The 20,552-nt window shown below is 41.5% G+C and overlaps 1 long non-coding RNA gene across 1 annotated transcript in view; it reads left to right on the top strand.

The window, feature by feature from the left end:
* LOC149469805 (uncharacterized) overlaps positions 1-20,552 on the top strand; it is a 113,121-nt gene that overhangs the window by 9,096 nt on the left and 83,473 nt on the right. The window contains exons 2-3 of the long non-coding RNA XR_016311510.1: positions 15,777-16,057; positions 16,189-16,308. This is a non-coding gene — a long non-coding RNA (uncharacterized LOC149469805). The remainder of the gene's footprint in view (positions 1-15,776; positions 16,058-16,188; positions 16,309-20,552) is intronic.

The raw sequence follows: 20,552 nt of genomic DNA, 5'->3' as shown, positions 1-20,552 counted from the left end.
CAAGTTGTTATAGAAATGCTGAAATTCTTTTAAGGCTTTTTATGGGTCTTAGGTATATGTTCCATCAGAACACCTAATTTTTGGTAACGCCATTTGGCTGGTTTTAAGGGTAAGTGTAGCAGCAAGCATGGACCCTATCCTATCTTTCTGCATATAAAATTTAGCCAACGACCAGCGCAGACTTTTCTCCATGCATGTATTCAGTAAGGGGTTAAGGGATAATCTAGTAGCCTCTGTGTATGGGCAAGTAAATCCTTTGTAGGAGTTTTCTTATGGGTGCACATAATAAGTGAAGCTATCTATCCTTTCAATATCAACCCTACGTTCTCGTTTAATTTGTGAAGCCATTTGAATACATTTTCCCCGTAGAGTCGCTTTATGCTCTGCCCAAAAAATTGCAGGGGTTACCAAATTGGTCAAATTATGTTGGAATTAATCCTTAATGTGCTGCTCTATCTCAGTACATTGAACTGGGTTGTTCAAGACAGATTCATTTAATTGCCAGTGAAAGGGGTGGTTCTTACAGGGGACGTTTAAAAGTGAAACAGATACAAAAGCATGGGCTGACCAGGCCATGTCCCAACTGCAAGCCTTGTGAAATAAGGGAACTAAAGAGGAGCCAACAAATACATGGTCTGTCCTGGAATATAGTTGATGGGGTAGTTGAAGTGAGTGCAGTCTTTCATGATGGGGTGCTTTTCTCGCCAGGTGTCAATAAGTCCCAAGGTGTTTAATAAATGAGATATCCAAACACTCGCTTTAGGAGGGCAGGAAAGTCTGTCTCTATGAGGCTTGGACTTATCCAGGCTCAAATCCAAAGCTAAGTTCGTATCACCATTGCCTTCAAAATGTGGAGACAAAGTGTGGAACATATTCGTAAGGAAGGGGGCCTGGCCGATGCAAGCATATTTTTAGCCCCCACGTGTATAACTTTACATTTCTCACCATTAAACCTCATTTGCCACACAGTTGCCCAATTAAACAGTGCATTGAGGTTGGTTTGAAAGTTGGATATATCTTGTAAGGATGTTATTCCACTGCATAGTTTGGTGTCATCTGCAAAGACTGAAATGGTATGTTTAATCCCAGATCCCCAAATATATAATTTATAAATATAATAAGTATGGGTTCCAACACTGAACTTTGGGGTACACCACTGACAACCATACCATAGAACATTTAGAGTATGACTCATTAACCACTACTCATATGTCATATTACTCATATGACAGTAGGCATAATCAACTCCAAAGGATTAAGTATAGTTTAGTGATTGTTTTCATACTGTCGCCTCACCAGATGTAGTAAAAAAAAGTTTACCTTTTAAGTATGCCAGTGTATTTTAAACTTTAATATGTTGGACTTCCCTACTGTCAACAATATATTTGAATGTCTTATGTAACATTGTCTATTTTTACTATGCAGATTGTATGGTTTAGTGTGCTAGTAATTGCTTTTGTATATGCAACACATACCATGACAGATGCTTTTCCTGCTGTGCTAGGAAAGTGGAAGGATATTTTTAGTTTATTTATGTATTTTATGCGCAAACCCTTTTTCTGTTATGTAGCTTCTGAAGATTTCTCTCTCTAATTTATAATTTTATAGCCTCATGTATTTTCATCCTTTGTGTATCACTGTGCATGTGTTTACAGTGAAGTCTATTTGTCCTGGGACAAAAAAACAGAACGCAGGCATTGCATTCCATCATCTTTTTTTCTCAGTAAATTACACAATCTGTTTCTTCTGTGTTGCAAACAAAAGGCAGCTATTTAATAACTGGGTTTCCTTGTGAAAACAGGGTATTGACAGAGCCTAGAATGGATTGTGCAGATTGTAAAACTGACATATACAAATGAGAGAATTAAGAGCAACAATGAGGTAGTCCTGGCAAGTTAGTCACTTTTCTGCTTTGTGTGTAACATCCAATCAGAAAAAACTGCATGATAAAGACATAGGTCTGTAAAGCAGAACTCCAAGCAGAAATCCTAATCTAACTCTTGTATCTGCATAAATCCTTAAAGTGATACTAAGCAGAGATGTGTTAATTGCCACAATTAATTCACATAAATCATATACTGTATAGCATGCCACTGTATTTTTTTTCTTGTTTTGTTTTTTTTAAACATCTAAGTACCTTATTCCTGTAGCACTGTTGTGTGATCACATGATCTCTCTCTGTTCTTTGGCATCTGTAGGGAAAGATCCTTGGGAGGGGCTACTAATACTACAGCATGAGTCCTTCTGCACAGCCCTGATTGGCGCTGTGCCGGCACATGACTAAAATCAAAACAGTTTCAGAAGAAAAATTCAAATTAAATTATAAATGTGAACAACAGTTTTATAGTTCACTATAAATCTTTACTGAACATCAAATGAGTATTTTTGTGCATTAATATGATGTAGGTGAAATCAAAGATGATTGACGCTAGCTTTCATCTTTTTCAGAAGCATCCAAGGCTCTTTTTTTACATTACAGGTATTAGCAATTACATTTGATATATTTAATCCTGATTTATATTGAAACTAAGCTTTATTTGTGAGTTTTTTAGTGAGTGTAACCAGTCAGCTTATTATATCCCACCCCCAGAGTGTTTACCAGTAGGAGGACATATAGGAGGAGAGAGGAAGGAGATTGTCATTTATCACTATATATACACCCACATGTGTGACTTTATAGTCATATGAGCTGCATAGATAAGAAAAAATGGGAAATGAAAAGATTAGAAGGGAACTGAAATTGAGTCTGCTCAGTAGATGACAATAGTTGGTCTTCACAATTTCAGCCTGCAATGAGGATGGAGAAAAGACTGGAGGGACAGCTGAAGGCAGAATCAACCAGGTGTTTTTCACTCTACAGAAAATGAATACTTTAGTGGCTTTGTAAGTACGCACACTCTGTTATATAGCATGTAATGCGAGTTTCTCATAGTCTGGGTTCAACTTCTTGGCGCATACACAAATATGTGACCTTTCGGCAGCTTGGCCTTGGTGCTGAGGGACTGCATATTTGCGTACCAAATGTAATCAAAAGATGTGTAAAGAGCGTGCACCCTGTGCGCTCCCGACACATTTGTCAGTGCCTTATGGAAAGTAGCAATCAGGAGCTATCCAATCATATGACTGCCATGACAGTCAATCACGGTGGTCACATGACCTTAAACCCTGCCCCCACCTCCCAAAGCCAATTGGTTGCTCAAGGGCCTCCTCCATAGGCTGGCCATACATTATACAGTATATTCGGGTAGATATCTTATTATAAAGGGGTTTCCATATCCCTTTCTAAGTTCAGCAATCCCTATATCCTTCTTAGGGCATTGACTGTGGTAACACTGGGAACATATAAAGGCAAAGGGGCATGTTGAAAGGCATGTGGTCTGATTTAGGAGAGAGGATGCCTGCCTACTGCCCCTCTTTTCCTGGCCACCCAGGCTGCATGGCTAGAAAAAGGTTGGAATTTTAAAGAAGAATCCTATGCCATTTTTTTCAATTGACAGTACATATCGCAATCTGTAATTAGGATATTAATGCACTGCAGGGTGTAGATTCTAGTGGATTTTTATGTGCTGACATACACTCATTTGATTTGGCTGGTATTTTAGTATTTTTTACATTTATATGTATTGGAAAGAAAAGGGCTTAGCCCTTTCTATGTCCTACCAGGTCATCCATTTCTGTACCATACTAAGCCACATGCCTTTCAACATGGGGGATATTTTGCAAGGGGTTCAGCAAAGCCTCTTCCCTTTGCAATGCACTTTCTGCCAATATTGGAGGCCAAGGGCTTCTTTCACAACTCATATTCCAGAAGGATGTGGGGGTTATAAGTACTCCTTACCCATTCCCACAAAAAGTTAAAATGAAAATAAACACACACCACATAAATTATCTTTAACCACTTCCCGACTGCCCTATAGCAGAACTACTGCTGAAGGGAGGCAGGGCTGTGCACAATTACGTATATATGTGATTTTGCATTTCTGGGTAGGGGGCATGCGAGTGCCACCATACCCACACGGCCATTGGCGGCTTCAGCTGAATACCAGGTCCCGGCCAGAGATTCCCTGCCAGCACCTGGTGATCGCCGAGGAACAGTGAAAGGGGAGAGGTCTGGGTGTAAACAACACAGATCTCTCCCCTGTCAGCATGAACAGGCTGCTTTGTATTGCTCTGCACAGCAGAGAAATATAAAGCAGCTTGTTTCCCACATAGGACACATAGTAAAACAGCACACGGTTAACCCTTTGATCACCCCAGATGTTAAACCCCTTCCTGCCCAGTATCAGTGCTTTTTATTAGCACTGATCACTTTATTAGTGTCACTGGGGAAATCCTCTGGAGGGCAAGTGGCTAATTACAGTTCAAAAACAAATAAAATAAATGTGTCACTAATGTCCCCATTATAAATCTATTCATGTCATCCAGTGATGTACTGTAAATCCACCTGTATACAAAATTACTTTGCACTAAAAATGAAATCACACATCTGTGAACCATCAATATGTAAAAGTATATCAACAGAAGTGCAATAGGTGCAGTCCAAACACATGTAAACTTTGATTGTGATATGCAATAGTAACCGTTAATACAGTACAAAAGTGCAGTGAAAGTATTGTATTACATCTCAATGGTGTATCTATCAGAAACTATTCATCCATGCAGTGTAGTATTTAATAGGGCTGTAATAAAACCAGTCTATAAAGCCATGTAGCTCATTGTTTTACATTTCTTTTTTCATATTCAACCCCCTCTACTTTTTATCAACTTTATCTACTACATACGATTTTAAACCACTTGGATCTATATCATGAAAACCCTAAAATGTCTTGATACACTATATGTTTTATATGTTTTCCTAATAATATTTACATGTAATCCTCTAGTCTATTGTAACTAAGTGACACAAGTGGTATTATATGTAATATATGTAATATACCGTTTAATACTATGTACAGGGGTTGGACAAAAAATGGAAATACTATATGATTTGCAGGTGTGAAAGTGACAACATGTTTCGCATTGAAAGCGGAAATGATATGACATTCTTTTTCTTCTACTGTTCGATGAGACACCTAACAAGTAGGAAGCCTCACTTTCATTGGAGTCATGTCGGAGCTTACTAAGTTTCAAAGAAGGCAAATTGTTGGTGCCAGTTTAGCTGATGCCCCTGTAACTGAAGTTGCTGATCTATTTGACGTGTCGCAAAGTATAGTATCAAAGGTTATGACAGCATATACAGGTTCCAGGAAAATGTCATCTGATAAGCATAAGCCCAATTGACATGGTCAACTTACCAAAAGAGACAAAAGGAAATTGTGCAAGATTGTGACCCAGAATAAGAAAACAACTGCTGCAAAAAGGACTGCAGAGCTCAATCTCAGTCTTCACGGGCCTGAAACTGACCTCTTCAGTCAATTTTGCAGCAGTTGTTTTCCTATTGCAGGTCACAATCCTGCTCAGTGTCCTTTTGTTTCTTTTGGTGAATGATATGACTCTGTATTACTAGCAGTGCAGGCAGTGAAAGACAAAAGTGAGGCTTCCCACTTGTTAACTAGATGTCTCATTACACAGCAGAAGCAAAAGAATGTAAGGTCACTTCCTTTTTCAAAGCGAAACATGTCATCACTTTCACACCTGCATATCATGTAGTGTTTGCATTTTTTTTTATTAACACCCGTATTTCTCCAGTTGCTTTGGATACAAATTCTGATTTCTTTTTTATTTTATTACTCATAGCTTTTCTGTATGGCATACATGTTTTAAAAGGGTAAAAATCAATGCTGTTATACAATGTAACATTTTTTTATCCCTGGGGAATTTACTTCATCCTCAGGTGGCTTTTCTATAAATAATTAGCATTTTTTTAGAGAGCATAGGTCCCTTATCCCTTTGAAGAATAGGCCAATGCTTAATGAAAATTCTCTCAATATACCTATATTGCATATTAAAACAACTGATGAAAGAGAAATAAAATTGTCCTTATTCCTTTTATCCTCCATTTTTTTCCCTGTTCCTCTATTTTACTTTGTAACCTCCCCAGATTCCTTCTGTTTTACCCCTTCTCTACAAATTTCCAGATTTCATTATTTGTTCTCTATAAATATTTTACAATGTGCAGTTTCTCCTAATTTTTATTATTTGCCCCTTTGGTATAGCAGAAATCTATTTTGAATGATGCCATCTTTTTACTAGTGTGTACCCATTCTGATCAGTTTTTTTTTTTTTAGTTGTTTGCATAATTTCCCCTAAAATTTTAAAATAAACAAATCTAAAAACATACCTTGGTAAAATTATTAGTGCTTGAAAACTGCATCCCATACTGGTTTCCTAAGTATTCTTGCCCCCCTTCAATATTATTAAAACATCATCTATAAATCTTTTCCAAACTTTCAAGACAGGCAGCATATTACAAACAATGGATTATTTTTTCCACTCATAAAGTGACTCATAGTCATAAAGAGATTTTCTGGGTTGGTGGCATACTTTGCCCCATGGCATTCTTCTGAAGAAAAAAAGCATTATTGTACCAAAAATATTTTTTTATACATTGCTAAATCAATGCTTTTATGTATAAATATTATTTGGTAAGAGAGAGTCTTCGATATTTACTGAAGGGCTCAATTAGCTGTCATGAACCCATCTTCATATTTAATAATGGTATACAACAATACCACATTAATAGTTGAAGGAATATATTACTCATCATGTGGGATACCCCCAAAATAATCAATGTGATAATTATTATCCCTCAAATAAGCCAGTGTTTTATTCACCAAGGACTGTAGATGGATATCAATATATTCCCATAATGGAGAATACATAGAATCAATACCACCCACAAGGGGGTGAAAAACAGAAATTCTACATATAGATCAAATCAAATGCATGACTTCTTTTTTATTCAATGTCTTTTTTATTTCCTATTTTAATCAACTGTTTCAATTCTGTATGGTAAATCTTAGTTAGGCATTTTGATAACTTTCATATATGTTTGAATCTTCCAGTAATCTTCCCATCTCTTCCTGATAATCTTTTTTATTGAACACAACCACCCCTCCACTTTTAATCAGTTGGCCTTATCCTTCATCCTTCTCTATTTCTAGATCTTTTATTGCCCTTCTAATATCCTCACCTTCAATATATCTTTTGATATATAATGTTCTATTAGTTTGTTAACAAGCTTTCATTGCACAGGGTTTAATGTGCACTATCCTATTTAATATTTATCACATATCCATTGTAGATGTAGTGCAGCAGCTTAATTTTTAGTGCAGAATAATTGTGTACATATTTTTTATTATTGTGGTAACTTATTGAAGCAAAAAGGCTGTACAGCCATTAGGTAGGATTGAAATTAATTTGGAGGAGATTTTTATTAACACACTCATTAGTGGAATTAAAGGGAATTTAGAGGGACTTTATAGCACCTTCAAACCCATAATAGACAAACAGGAGCAATTGAGGTGGGATTTAATCACATTACAAAAGTACATAAAGGAAGGGATTACACCCAGAAGGCTCAGATTTTAACCCCTTCCTGCTGTGTGTACACATATAGTATATCAGCCTCACATAAGTGGGTCTTTCTTAAGGCCACATATATTTGTAAATATCTTTGTGCTGGGAGCGTGCTGCAAAGCGTGTTCCCAGCACAGGGACTGGGTCCCCTAATAACGATCAGGAACCAGAAAGCCTGGTTGCTGTTCACTGTGATAACCTCTGATTGGCTATCACAGTGATCAATCACTACAAAGCCTGACCCTGTGTATGCTTTCTCCTCTGAATGGAGAAAAATAGGTTGTATTTTTCTCTCCCCACAAAAGGAGAAAAATCTAAATAAACAAAAGTGTGTGTAAAAAATAAATTAATTAATTTGGGTTAGAGTTAGGTTCAAGGTTAGATGTCAGGGTCATACGTCAAAGTCATTGGTCAAGGAACTTTGGTTGGATTTAAAAAAGAGCATTTCTGAAATTAGAATCAGTGTCAGTTAGTGTTAGTATGTTTTAGATAAGATAAAAGAAGCAAAATTTGCACCATTGGTTGTAGGCTGTACTATAGGTACATACAACAAATAACATACAGTTGCAAGAAAAAGTATGTAAACCCCTTGAGATTACGTGGAGTTTTGCATGAATTGGGCATAAAATGTGCTCTGAACGTCATCTAAGTCACAACAATAGAAGAACACAGTCTGCTGAACATAATACTACACAAACATTAGATGTTGCCATGGTTTAATTGCACATAACATGTAAACATTCACAGTGTAGGGAGGAAAAAGTATGTGAACCTTTGGACTTAATAACTGGTTGACCCTCCTTTGGCAGCAATAACCTCAACCAAACGTTTCCTGTAGTTGCAGATCAGACCTGCACAACGATCTGGAGTAATTTTGGACCACTCCTCTTCACAAAACTGTTTCAGTGTAGCAATATTTTTGGGATGTCTGGTGTGAATCGCTCTCTTAAGGTCATGCCACAGCATTTCAATCGGGTTGAGGTCAGGACTCTGACTGGGCCACTTCAGAAGGCGTATTCTGTGCTGTTGCAGCCATTGTTTTGTTGAATTACTTGTATGCTTTGGGTCATTGTCCTGTTGCATCACCCATCCTCTGCGGAGCTTCAGTTGGCAGACAGATGGTCGTACGTTTTCCTGCAAAATGTCTTGATAAACTCTGGAATTCATTTTCCCATCAATGACAACAATCCGTCAAGGCCCTGAGGCAGCAAAGCAGTCCCAAACCATGATGCTCCCTCCGCCATATTTTACAGTGGGGATGAGGTTTTGATGTTGGTGTGCTGTGCCTATTTTTCTCCACACATAGTGTTGTGTGTTCTTCCCAAACAACTCAATCTTGGTTTCATCTGTCCACAGTATATTTTGCCAGTAGTGCTGTGGAACATCCAGGTGCTCTTTTGCAAACTTCAAACGTGCTGCAATATTCTTTTTGGACAGCAACGGCTTCCTCCGTGGTGTCCTCCCATGTACTCCATTCTTGTTTAAAGTTTTCCTTATTGTAGATGTGTCAACAAAAATGTTAGCATGTGCCAGAGATTTCTGTAGGTCTTTAGCTGACACTCTGGGATTCTTCTTTACCTCATGCAGCATTCTGCACTGTGCTCTTGCAGTCATTTTTACAGGACGACCACGACTAGGGAGAGTAGCAACAGTGCTAAACTTTCTCCATTTGTAGACAGTCTGTCTTATCGTGGACACATGAACATCAAGGCTTTTGGAGATACTTTTGTAACCCTTTCCAGCTTCATGCAAGTCAACAGTTCTTGATCGTAGGTGTTCTGAGAGCTCTTTTCTGCGAGGCATGGTTCACATCAGACAGTGCTTCTTGAAACCAGTAAACCCAAAACAGGTGTGTGTTTTTTAAGGGCAAGGCAGCTGTCAGCAACACATCCAATATCATCACACTGATTGGAGTCAAGGTTGGCTCACTCCTGGCTCCAATTAGCTCTGGGAGAAGTCATTAAGCTAGGGCCTCACATACTTTTTCCTCCCTGCACTGTGAATGTTACATGTTATGTGCAATTAAACCATGGCAACATCTAATGTTTGTGTAGTATTATGTTCAGCAGACTGTGTTCTTCTATTGTTGTGACTTAGATGACGTTCAGAGCACATTTTATGCCCAATTCATGCAAAACTCCATGTAATCCCAAGGGGTTCAGATACTTTTTCTTGCAACTGTACACATACTGTATGTGGTATTGCTGGGATCATCAGGAGCAGGAGAATTTATTTTGGGTTATTCTTTGGTGGTGGATTATGGTAGTAGCAAAAAAAATACACCTGCATTTGAAAAAAAAATTTTTTGTTACTATTTTGAGCCAGTTTTACTTTAATAACAAAAAAATGGGAGATAGCCATTACCATTTACCACCATATCAAAGTCCAATTTGCCATGAAAAAACAAGGTATAATTCAGCTGGATCAGAGGCATCCCTAGTGTAGGTGTCACCCAGTGCGTAACATTTGGTGACACCCCCTCCGATGATCCCCGCAGAATGGATCGGATCTGCGGATTGAGCATAATGGATCGGACTCCGATCCATTATGCTCAATCCGCAGATCCGATGCATCCTGCGGGGATCATCGGCATTCTTTACAACTTACCTTGGAGCAGGTCAGAGGATCTTTGGCATGCAACCTATACGGGGTGACACCGGACCCGCTCCAAGAAAAGGTAAGTTGTAAAGAAAGCCAACGATCCCCGCAGGATGCGGGGCTTTTTGTGGAGCGGGTCCAGTGTCACCCCGTGCGGTCGGTGTCACCCGGTGCGGACCGCACCTGCGTCGGGACGCCACTGACCTGGATACACAAAGTAGCTGTGATGATATGTACAGTTTTACTAACACATTTCAAAGTTTCAAAATTGTGTTCACTCATTGAGATTTGCTTTATGCTCCGTCATGAAGGAGTGAAGGAAAAACTGACTTTTTAAGGAAATACCAGAGTTCATGGAATTATCAGAATGGTGGAAAAGGTAAACCAATGCAGGTAAGAGCAAAGGAAGATCAAAATAGGAAGTATAATATTCCCATTCATAATTTAAGAGAAATTCAGAGTTTCACCAGATTTTGCACTCTCCAGTTTCAGTAAATCAACACCAGTGGATTGAAAACCTAGTCAGTGTTTAATCCCCAAAATACATTGAATCAATGTCTGGAATTTTTCAAGCAGATGGTCAATTATGACATTAGGAGTTGGAAGGCAAATGATAGAATGAAGGTGAGGATATTAGAAAAAGAATAGAAGATCTACAGTCTAGTATCTCAGAATTACTCTATTCCCTCATCTTTTTTGCACACGATTAACATCTCATACACAACCACTTGGAACAGAAACCTTGAACTATGTATAACCCTGGCAGAATGGGAGAAGTGTTTTATCCTAACACATAAACTATCTGTAGCTCATAAAGCATAAGAGAAAAACCTTAAATTCATCACTTGATAGTAGAGGTACCCTGATGTTATACATTACATTTTTGACAACACCAACAGATGTCCAGGCAGGATGGGAAAAAGTGAAGATTTAGAGACACACATTTAGTGGTCATGTAATTGATTAAAAAAGACGTATGGAATTGTTTTTAATTTTAAAATCATACTTACCTAGGTGGATTCAGCAATAATCAGATGCTGCATCTGTCACCTGCCGAAGGCTGAGAAATGAGTGATCAGACACCACTGATCACTTAGTATTCCCCGCTGCTCTGTGCAGAGAGTGTGGACTGTCAGTCACAGTTGTCTCCTCTGCCCCCCAGCGCTCACTGGAGTGCTGGGCTGTGGAGGGGTGGGACTGGCTGGCTCAGACTCTCAGAGGCTTGCTGGGAGGCTGAGCCAGGTGCTGGTCCATGCTCTTGGGTGGATCCCAAGTCCCAACCATATGATCGCGATCTTTCCCCATCCTGGCCCGGCTCCATGATATCAGCCGGCAGCAGGCTGTACTTCTCCTTCAAAGAATTTTGGACAAAAATTCACAATATTTACATATGAAAGGATTGTGGGAGCACACATCCCTGACACTCCAAATATAATTCTACTTTCAATTACACCAGGTACTAATAGATTAGCAAAGAAAGATGTTCTTAGACACTTTATTACAGCAGCCAGAGCAGTTATTTCCCAACACTGGAAATCTACCACTATACCAACCCAGGCAGAATGGGCTACAGAATTAGACTCCATTAAAGATTTTGAACATCTTTTCTCCATAGAGTCAGACAGGTTGGAATATGGTGGAGCCTCCTTCCCTGAAGAGGCCCTATTGGGGGAAATGCATTGGGCAGAGCCAATCTTGTGATGTCATTGCACTCTCTGGCGCCTGGATCCAATGGTGAAACTTGTATTTGTCTTCTCACTGCTTGCATATACTATGAGTCTGTAATATATTTTTGAAACTATAGATGTGGTTTCATGGTATAGTAATACAAAACACTCCACCTGTAGAGCAGACTAAGGAGAATGCACAAGTAGGACTGGCTTCTAGATGCTGAGGATTTCTGAGTGTGCTGGAGGCTGTGTACCTGTCAACACTGTTATTTCCCAAGTGGTCTTATCCAACCAGAGTTTTTTTTATCAGAGTCCATAATGAGTACAACATAATGTGCATGCAAAATCTGTCTTTAGTAAAAAGTTTTTATTTGTAATAGAAAGCTCTGTGTAGTTTCCCTGTATATTCCAGTATTATTCTGGAAAATGAAAGATCCACAAAAGAATGATATCTCTATATAGCTTTTCCCAAGTTGAAGAGAAAATTTTGATTGATTCAACAATTTATTAAGTTCACTTACAGAATTTTCAACCCTTTTGGTATTTATGCACAGATTATATCGAAAATATTATATATGATTGTGGTTACAGAGGTATGTGATAGAGAACAGAATTTTGTCAGAAAGATTTAATATTTATGCATTATAGATTTATCACTGTGTTTTGTTTACAATATATATATATATATATATATATATATATATATATATATAAAACAAAGTCATATTGAGTAGATGGCAAAAATTATTTATTTGTTCATTTGGGTGATCTATACCATTATAGGCGCTAGCAGCTAAGTTTAACCTCTTGCCGACCGCGCATAGCCGAATGACGGCTTCACCGTGGCCGGCCAGTTCTGAGTGGACGTCATATGACGTCCTCCCAGAACGCGCTCTCCTGCGCGCCCCAGGGGGCGCGCACCTGGCGATCTCCGTGATCGCTGTGTCCTACGGACACAGCTGATCACGTGATGTGGTGAAAGGCCGATCCCACCGGCCTTTTACCACGTGATCAGCGGTGTCCAATGACACGCTGATCACAGGGAAATGCAAGTGCCGGTTCTCGGCTGCACTTTCCTCACGCTGTCAGATCGTGAGGAAAGTACTGCCGAGAACCGGCAGTTGTCAGAGCGGGGATCGGCACCGATCATCAGGGCACTGATGATCGGTGCCCAGCAGTGACACCCGCAAGTTCCGCCCAGCAGTGCGCCCACTAGCCCCGCCCACCCGTTCCCAGCAGTGCCCCCACCTGTGCCCAGCAGTGCCCCCACCTGTGCCCAGCAGTGCACCCACCTGTGCCACTCTGCAGTACCACCTACCTGTGCCCAGAAGTGCCACCTACATGTGCCCAGCAGTGCCAGCCACCTGTGCCCACCCACCTGTGCCCACCAGTGCCACCCACCTGTGCCCACCAGTGCCACCCACCTGTGCCCACTAACCAGTGCTGCCCACCAGTGCCACCCACCAGTGCAGCCCAGCAGTGCTGCCAGTCAGTGCCACCAGTCAGTGCCCAGGGGTTGTGCCAGTCAGTGCCGCCAGTCAGTGCCCAGAAGTGATGCCAGTCAGTGCCGTCTATCAGTACCCATCATCAGTGTCACCTATCAGTGCCGCCTTTCAGTGCTGCATATCAGTGCCGCCTATCCGTGACCCCTAATTAGTGCCGCCTATCCGTGCCACCTCATTAGTACTGCCTATCAGTGCCCTTTAGTGCTGCCTATCAGTGCCCATCAGTGCCGCCTATCAGTGCCCATCAGTGCCGCCTCATCAACGCAAATCAGTGAAGGAGAAAAAATACCTGTTTGAAAAATTTTATAAAAGAAACAAATAAACTTTTTTTTTTTTCAAATTTTTTGCACTTTTTTAATTTATAGCGCAAAAAGTAAAGCGCCCAGTGGCGATTAAATACCACCATAAGAAAGCTCTATTTGTGAGAAAAAAATGATCAAAATTTCATATGGGTACAATGTTGCATGACCGCGCAATTGTCAATCAAAGTGCGGCAGCGCTGAAAGCTGAAAATTGGCCTGGTAAGGAAGGGGGTATAAGTGCCTGGTAGGCAAGTGGTTAAGGGGAAGATGGAAGTGAAATCATAGGTAAAATAATAAAATGTAAAACTTTTTTCTAGATGTTGATGCTTTAACTTGTTCTTGACCACGCTATAGCCGGAGGACAGCTACAGCGCGGTCTTCTAGTACTGGGAGGACGTCCTTGAAGGCCCCTGTTGCAAGCACCTGGGAGTGCCTGTGATTGCTGTGTCCCTTGGAAACAGAGCATCACAGATTGAGGTAAAGGACCAATCAACATGGCCCTTTACCACATGATCAGTGTGTCTAATGACATGTGATCACTATATGTAAACGCAGCAGGTCATCTGGGGGTTGACAACTCTCCTTCCCTCACACAGAGATGACTGTGAGGGAAGGAGCCATCTGTGCCATCGCAGTGAGTTTACTGTATTCTTCCCAGTGTCACAGAGTGCCCATTGTCACACAATGCTCACACTGTCACACAGTGCCCACACTGTCACACAGTGACCATCACTGCTGCCTTATCAGGGCTGCCTATCAGTGCCAACTATCAGTGCTCCCTCATCAGTGCTATTTATCAGTGTCAACTATCAGTGCTGCCTCATCAGTGATGTTTATCAGTGCCAACTATCAGTGCTCCCTCATCAGTGCTGCTTATCAGTGCCAACTATCAGTGCTGCCTCATCAGTGCTGCTTATCAGTGCCCACTATCAGTGCTCCCTAATCAGTGCTACTTATCTGTGCCAACTATCAGTGCTGCCTCATCAGTGGAGCCCATCAGTGCTACCTAATTAGTGAACATCAGTGCATGACTTTCTCATCAGCACCCATCAGTGCACATCAGTATAGCTGAGCAGTGCCACCCCATCTGTGCAGCCCCAACTGTGCAACTTCATCCATGCATATCAGTTCCCATACATGTAGCCTGATTAGTGCTCATTAGCACACTTCAGTGCACCCATCTGTGCAGCCACATCAGCACCCATCTGTGCAGCCACATCACCAACCACCACATCAGTGTAGCTGACCAGTGCCGCCCCATCAGTGCAGCCGCATCAGCACCCATCTGTGCAGCCACATCAAAAACCACCACATCAGTATAGCTGACCAGTGCTGCCCCATCTGTGCAGCTGCATCAGCACCCATCAGTGCAGCCAGATCACCAACCACCACATCAGTGTAGCTGACCAGTGCCATCCCATCTGTGCAGTCGCATCAGCACCCATCTGTGCAGTCGCATCAGCACCCATCTGTGCAAGGAGTTCTAGTGAATGGCAGGATACCACCAGTAGTGAAGTGGCATCCACCAGGAATGGAGTACCTCAGCAAGAAAGGCCAGGGATTAGTGGGGTGTCATGTCAGCCCCAAAGGATGAGGGCTCATGCCAGTTTACCAGATGCCCTTGCAAACCCTCTATGGCTTCCGCCTGAATCAGGAGCAGCTAATATTCCCCCTAATATTCCCCCCATCCTGGAGTCCAGACCAACACAGAATATTTTGTACCTATAGATTTTTTCAATTTAGTTTTTACGGATGAATTATTAAGTTTGATTGTGGACCAGTGTAACCTCTACGCCCAACAATTTATAGCCAACAATCCAACTTCCAGTTATTCCCGGCCCTATGAATGGAAACCAGTAACAGTGGAGGAGTTCAAGATCTTTTTGGGCCTCATGTTAAATATGGGACTGACAAAAAAAAAAATAAGTCCACTCCTATTGATCAACCCACCCCCTCCACCACATACATTTACTGGTCAGTTATGCGAAGAACACAATGCCTGATTATCATGCGGTTCCTTCACTTTAGTGACAACACCCAGTGCTCCCCAAAAAATGACCCCGCATATGATAAACTGTATAAAATTCGGCCCCTTCTCAATTTTTTTCTGAGAAATTTGCCCAATTATATATCCTAGACAAAAACATTTGCGCAGATGAATCACTTGTTCACTTTACTGGCAGGCTGAGCTTCAAGCAGTTCATCACCAGCAAAAGGGCCCGATATGGGGTGAAACTACAAATGCTTACCATTTCTCTGGATGCTGCCTGGACAATTTGTTTGGCTGTTGCTGACCACATACCTGCCTGCTGCCTGGACAAATGCTTTGGCTGTTGCTGACCACATATCTGCCTTCTGCCTGGACCAATGCTTTGGCTGTACTGTCAATATCTCTACCTGCTGTCTGTGCTGACTATGGAAAGTATTCCTGCCTGCTGCCTGGACAACTGCATTAAAACCACAGGTAACATTTTGTTTACTCATTTCTCAGTTGAATGTGGTCATTTTGTGGGTCCTGGTGCTCCAGGGCCTTTAAAAATGTGATAGGCAGTCAGGAAATTAGATGTGTAATGTATGCCCCTTTTATGCTCCTAGAACACTTGATGGTGCTACTTGGATGCTGGGTCCCTGGGCCAGGCTGTAGAAAAGTCACACACATGTGGTATCGCCATACTCAGGATGAGTAGCAGACTGTATTTTTGGATGTAATTCTTGGTATGTACATCCTGTGTGTTAGAAATATCTTATAAATTGACAACTTTGTGTGGAAAAAAATATGTTTTCATTTTCTTTCCACATTTTCCATTTCACATTTGAAAAAAAATGACATGTTCAAATTACTTATTATGCCTGCTAGAATATACATTGGGGTGTTTGCTTTCTAAAATGTGGTCATTTTGTGGGCAATTCTAATGTTCTGGTGCTTCAGGCCCTCAAAAAATGTGATAGGTAGTCAGGAAATTAGATGTGTAATTTATGCCTATTTCTATGTCCCGAGAACACCTGATGGTGCTATGTGGATGTTGGGGTCCTCTATGTGACCAGTATGTTAGGGCCTCAAGAAATAAGATAGACCATCAGTACATCAGGTGTGATCAATTTTCATTGATTGGTACCACAGCCTGTAGACTATAACTTTCACACAGACTACATAATATGCACTGATTTGAGTTATTTTTCCCAAAGAAATTTAGCAGTAGAAATTTTGGCCTAAATTTATGTAGAAACATGAATTATTTGCAAAATGTAAAAATAGAAATGATGAAAAATTCATTTTTTTTTTAAAAAAATGTCATTTTTTTTAAATTACATCTCATAAAATAAAAAACCCAGTGGTAAATAAATACCACCAAAAGAAAGCTCTATTTGTGTGAAACGAATGATGAAAATTTTGTTTGGGTACAGTGCAGCATGACTGAGTAATCATTATTTAAAGTGCAAGAGCACTGAAAGCTGAAAATTGTCCTGGGCAGGAAGGGGGTATTGAAGTGGTTAAAAGCCCATACAGGTCATCAGCTAGGGTTCAGTGTCCAATAGACTAGTTGGGGTCTGATCTGTGGTTGGTAGAAGTAAAGAACTGTCTTGTCTTTGAGGGTCAGTTCAAGCACAATATGCTTCTACATCAGTAGTCAGTAGGAATAAAGAAACTCCCTGTGTCAAAGGTCAGTGTTAGTAATAAAAGCCCCTACATCAGTAGTAAGCTGGAGTAATAAGTGTCACTGAGTGCACAGTGAGAGTACTGAATGCCCAAAGATATATAGCTGTAAAAAATGCCCCAGTATCAGGGCAGTAAAAAAATACCCCAGCATCAGTGTAGCCTAGAAAATGTCCTGGAGTCAATAGTCAATCAGAGTAAAAAAATTGTGCCTGCGTAAAAGGTCAGTGAGACTGATAAATGTCTGGGTGTCAGTGGAAGTAATAAACGCCCCAGCATCAGTGGGAATTATAAATACTGCAGTGTCTGTGGTCAGAAGTGTAACCCCATTATTAGGATTCAGTAAGATGCAATGTTTTCCAGCATTGGAGGCCACTGAGATTTTTTCAAGCCCCCCCGTCTTATTTTTAGGGTCAGTGGATCCTGAATGTCCCCAACATTGTTGTCAGTGGGGCCCTAAATGTCCTTCCTAATATTGATTTTAGTGGAATCCTAAACTTCCCTCCCAGCATCAGTGTACATTTGGACATACCAGTGTGCAGACTTTAGGCCTGGCTTCATTCCTCACAATTGTGTCACATTTAGGGCAAAAAAGGCACTGTGACGGAGCATAGGCAGGACAGAACATACAGAGAAGATGATAAACACTCAAAGCTTTATTGAATTATGACAATCACTCAATTTGGGTCTGAGGGTAGCATCCAAGTCTCTGGAGCAGGGGAGGAGCAGGGAAGGGCCAAGGTAATTGTAATCCAGGCAGGGAAGAGTAAGGGGGGAAAGTTCACGGACAGTCCATACAGGGGAAAAACATGGGCGAATGACATTCACAGTTCTGACAGGGGTTTTTCCTGGCTCACAGCAGCCGACAGCAGGTAGCGACACTTCTCAGCACACAACAGAGGATCCACACAGCGGGTATTTCTAGCACACAGTAGCACGGGCAATCCTGGCCCCACAGTATTAGGCAGGGTAGCAGCGGGTACTCCTCCTGAGCCCTGAGTATTAGCAGCCTCAGCACACAGCAGCACGGGCAATCCTGGCCCCACAGTGTCCGGCAGTGTAGCAGTGGGTACCCCTCCTGAGCCCCGAGTATTAGCAGAGTGTTCAGCGGGTAATAATCCTGAGTCTCCCAGAATATTATGCAGAGTGCCCAGTGGGTAATAGTCCCAATATCTCCCGGAGTATCATGCAGAGTGCTCAGCGGGTAACAGTCCTGATATCTCCCGGGCTATTGTGCAGAGGGCCCAGCGGGTAATATTCCTACAATCTCCCCGGAGTATTATGCAGAGTGCTCAGCGGGGTTGGCTGTGGGAGTCTGGTCTCAGTGCAGGCCTCCCAGCAGCTTCGGCAGCGGACGAACAACCCAGAGAGTCCTGCGTCGGCCTTGTTAAAGCCGTGCAGGGCACTTCCTGGTTGTCTTGGCAACGTCTGGCCCAGCACCGCATTGCCGGGCAATGAGGCACGCCCCCTTGATACGGGCCACGCTCTACAGCGGGTGCAGGGCGCGGGAAGCCTCGTGCCCACACTGCCCCCGCCGGGGGGGCGCGCGGCGACAGGTTGGCGGCCCGGCGCCGGAATCCCCCAGCGGGGGGGTCACCCCTCCCCTGGCTATATGGTTGTAGAGGTGTGAGGTTCGCCGCAGAGGTCACTTTCCTCCCATCCTGCGCAGCCTGTCTTCAAAGGCTGCGTCAGGATGTGAGCAGATGACAAGGGCCAGGGGGGGTGAGGTGACCCTTCTCATCCTGTGCAGCCTATCTTCAAAGGCTGCGACAGGATGAGGAGAGGGTGAGGGGACACAGGGAAGACACAGGCACCGAGGGGGGGGGGGGCAGAAGAGGAGCAGGCACTCCATGACAGGCACCAACAGGCAGGAGATAACTGTGTACATAGTTCCTTTTGTAGATTGACACTCTGCACAATGGCAGAGCCCTGCATGTTAAGCTTTGTCATTGCCAGAATCAGTTTACATTTGCCAGTGGGCTGCAACCTGCCTGTGAATTGTAGTTTAAGGATTACTATATGAGATGCTGAATGATTCATTTTAGCTGCAAGAAGCTCTAGGAAACATGTTATTGTCTAGCAATGTATGCTCTGATCATGGATTTCAAATAAATACAATAGGTGGTCAGGATGAAGTAAGGTAGCTATGCCTAGTTTTTGTAATTGCTTTCATTCAAAAGAAATGTGCTTCCTTGTCTATATATTGTCTTCATTTACTTTTTGTAGCATACATTTCCTTGTGAATATGAAACTGACAGCAACACTTGTTTTTACTTTAGCTTATATCATTTTGTTATACTGTACATATAATATGCATGCTTTATTTATTGGATTTTAAATGGCTAAATGGTTAGCACTTCCGCCTGGCAGTACTCGGGTCGTTGGTTTGAATCCCAGCCACAGCACATCCTGCCTGGGGTTTGCATGTTCTCCCTGTGCCTGCGTGGGACTCCGTGTACTCCGGTTTCCTCCCACACTCCAAAGACATGCTGGTAGGTGAATTGAATCCTGTCTAAATTGTCCCTAGCATGTGTATGTATGAATGTAAGTTAGGGACCTTAGATTGTACGCCCCTTGAGGGTTAGGGATTAATGTGAATGTATAATATATATGTAAAGCGCTGCATAAATTGACGGCGCTATATAAGTACCTGAAATAAATAAATATTGGTTTTTACTTTGGTTTGCTTCACATGTTATTTGATACCATCCTTGACTGATCTAATATTGATATTCAGACACTTGGAATTCTTAGAATCACTTAATGATAATACATTTAATTTCATATCCAAAACACATTTTCTTTTTCGTAAGCATTGCTTTTAACATGTTCATTAGGTAACTTGAAAAGTTAAGATTCTGCTATCAAAGGTTAAAATATTAATCCTTTAAAGTTTATTTTATAAGTTTAATTTTAGTAAGGTTTTTATTATTGTCTGTGAACCCAGTGGGGAGATTCCACCTCATTTTGCTACCAAACTGGAAGTAAAGAGGAACTCTTTTCAAACAAGAAAATGAGCAAAAAAATCATCATCTTTAGTAAAATAGGAAAGGGTTAGAAATGCTGCCAACGTTTATAACATGTCTGTGTCCCCAATGGGGAGATTCCCCTAGTTTTTTGTACAGTCAATAGGACACAGAAGAAATCTGGCCAGCTGCAATAAAAAGACAACTGAAAACTGACAGAGATTTAGCCCACCCCACTCTATCAAAAACTTTAAACAAAGTTTTTGCTGAAGCTTAATTTTTATATATCTAAAGTATTGCCAGCACTTAAATATTTTCAAAGAAGTAATTGAATATTT

Source organism: Staurois parvus, unplaced genomic scaffold (assembly GCF_062004578.1).
Source record: "Staurois parvus isolate SC_StPar_1 unplaced genomic scaffold, SC_StPar_1.0 ptg000059l, whole genome shotgun sequence".
NCBI classification, from domain to species: domain Eukaryota; kingdom Metazoa; phylum Chordata; class Amphibia; order Anura; family Ranidae; genus Staurois; species Staurois parvus.
This window is presented reverse-complemented; position numbering and strand designations above follow the sequence as displayed.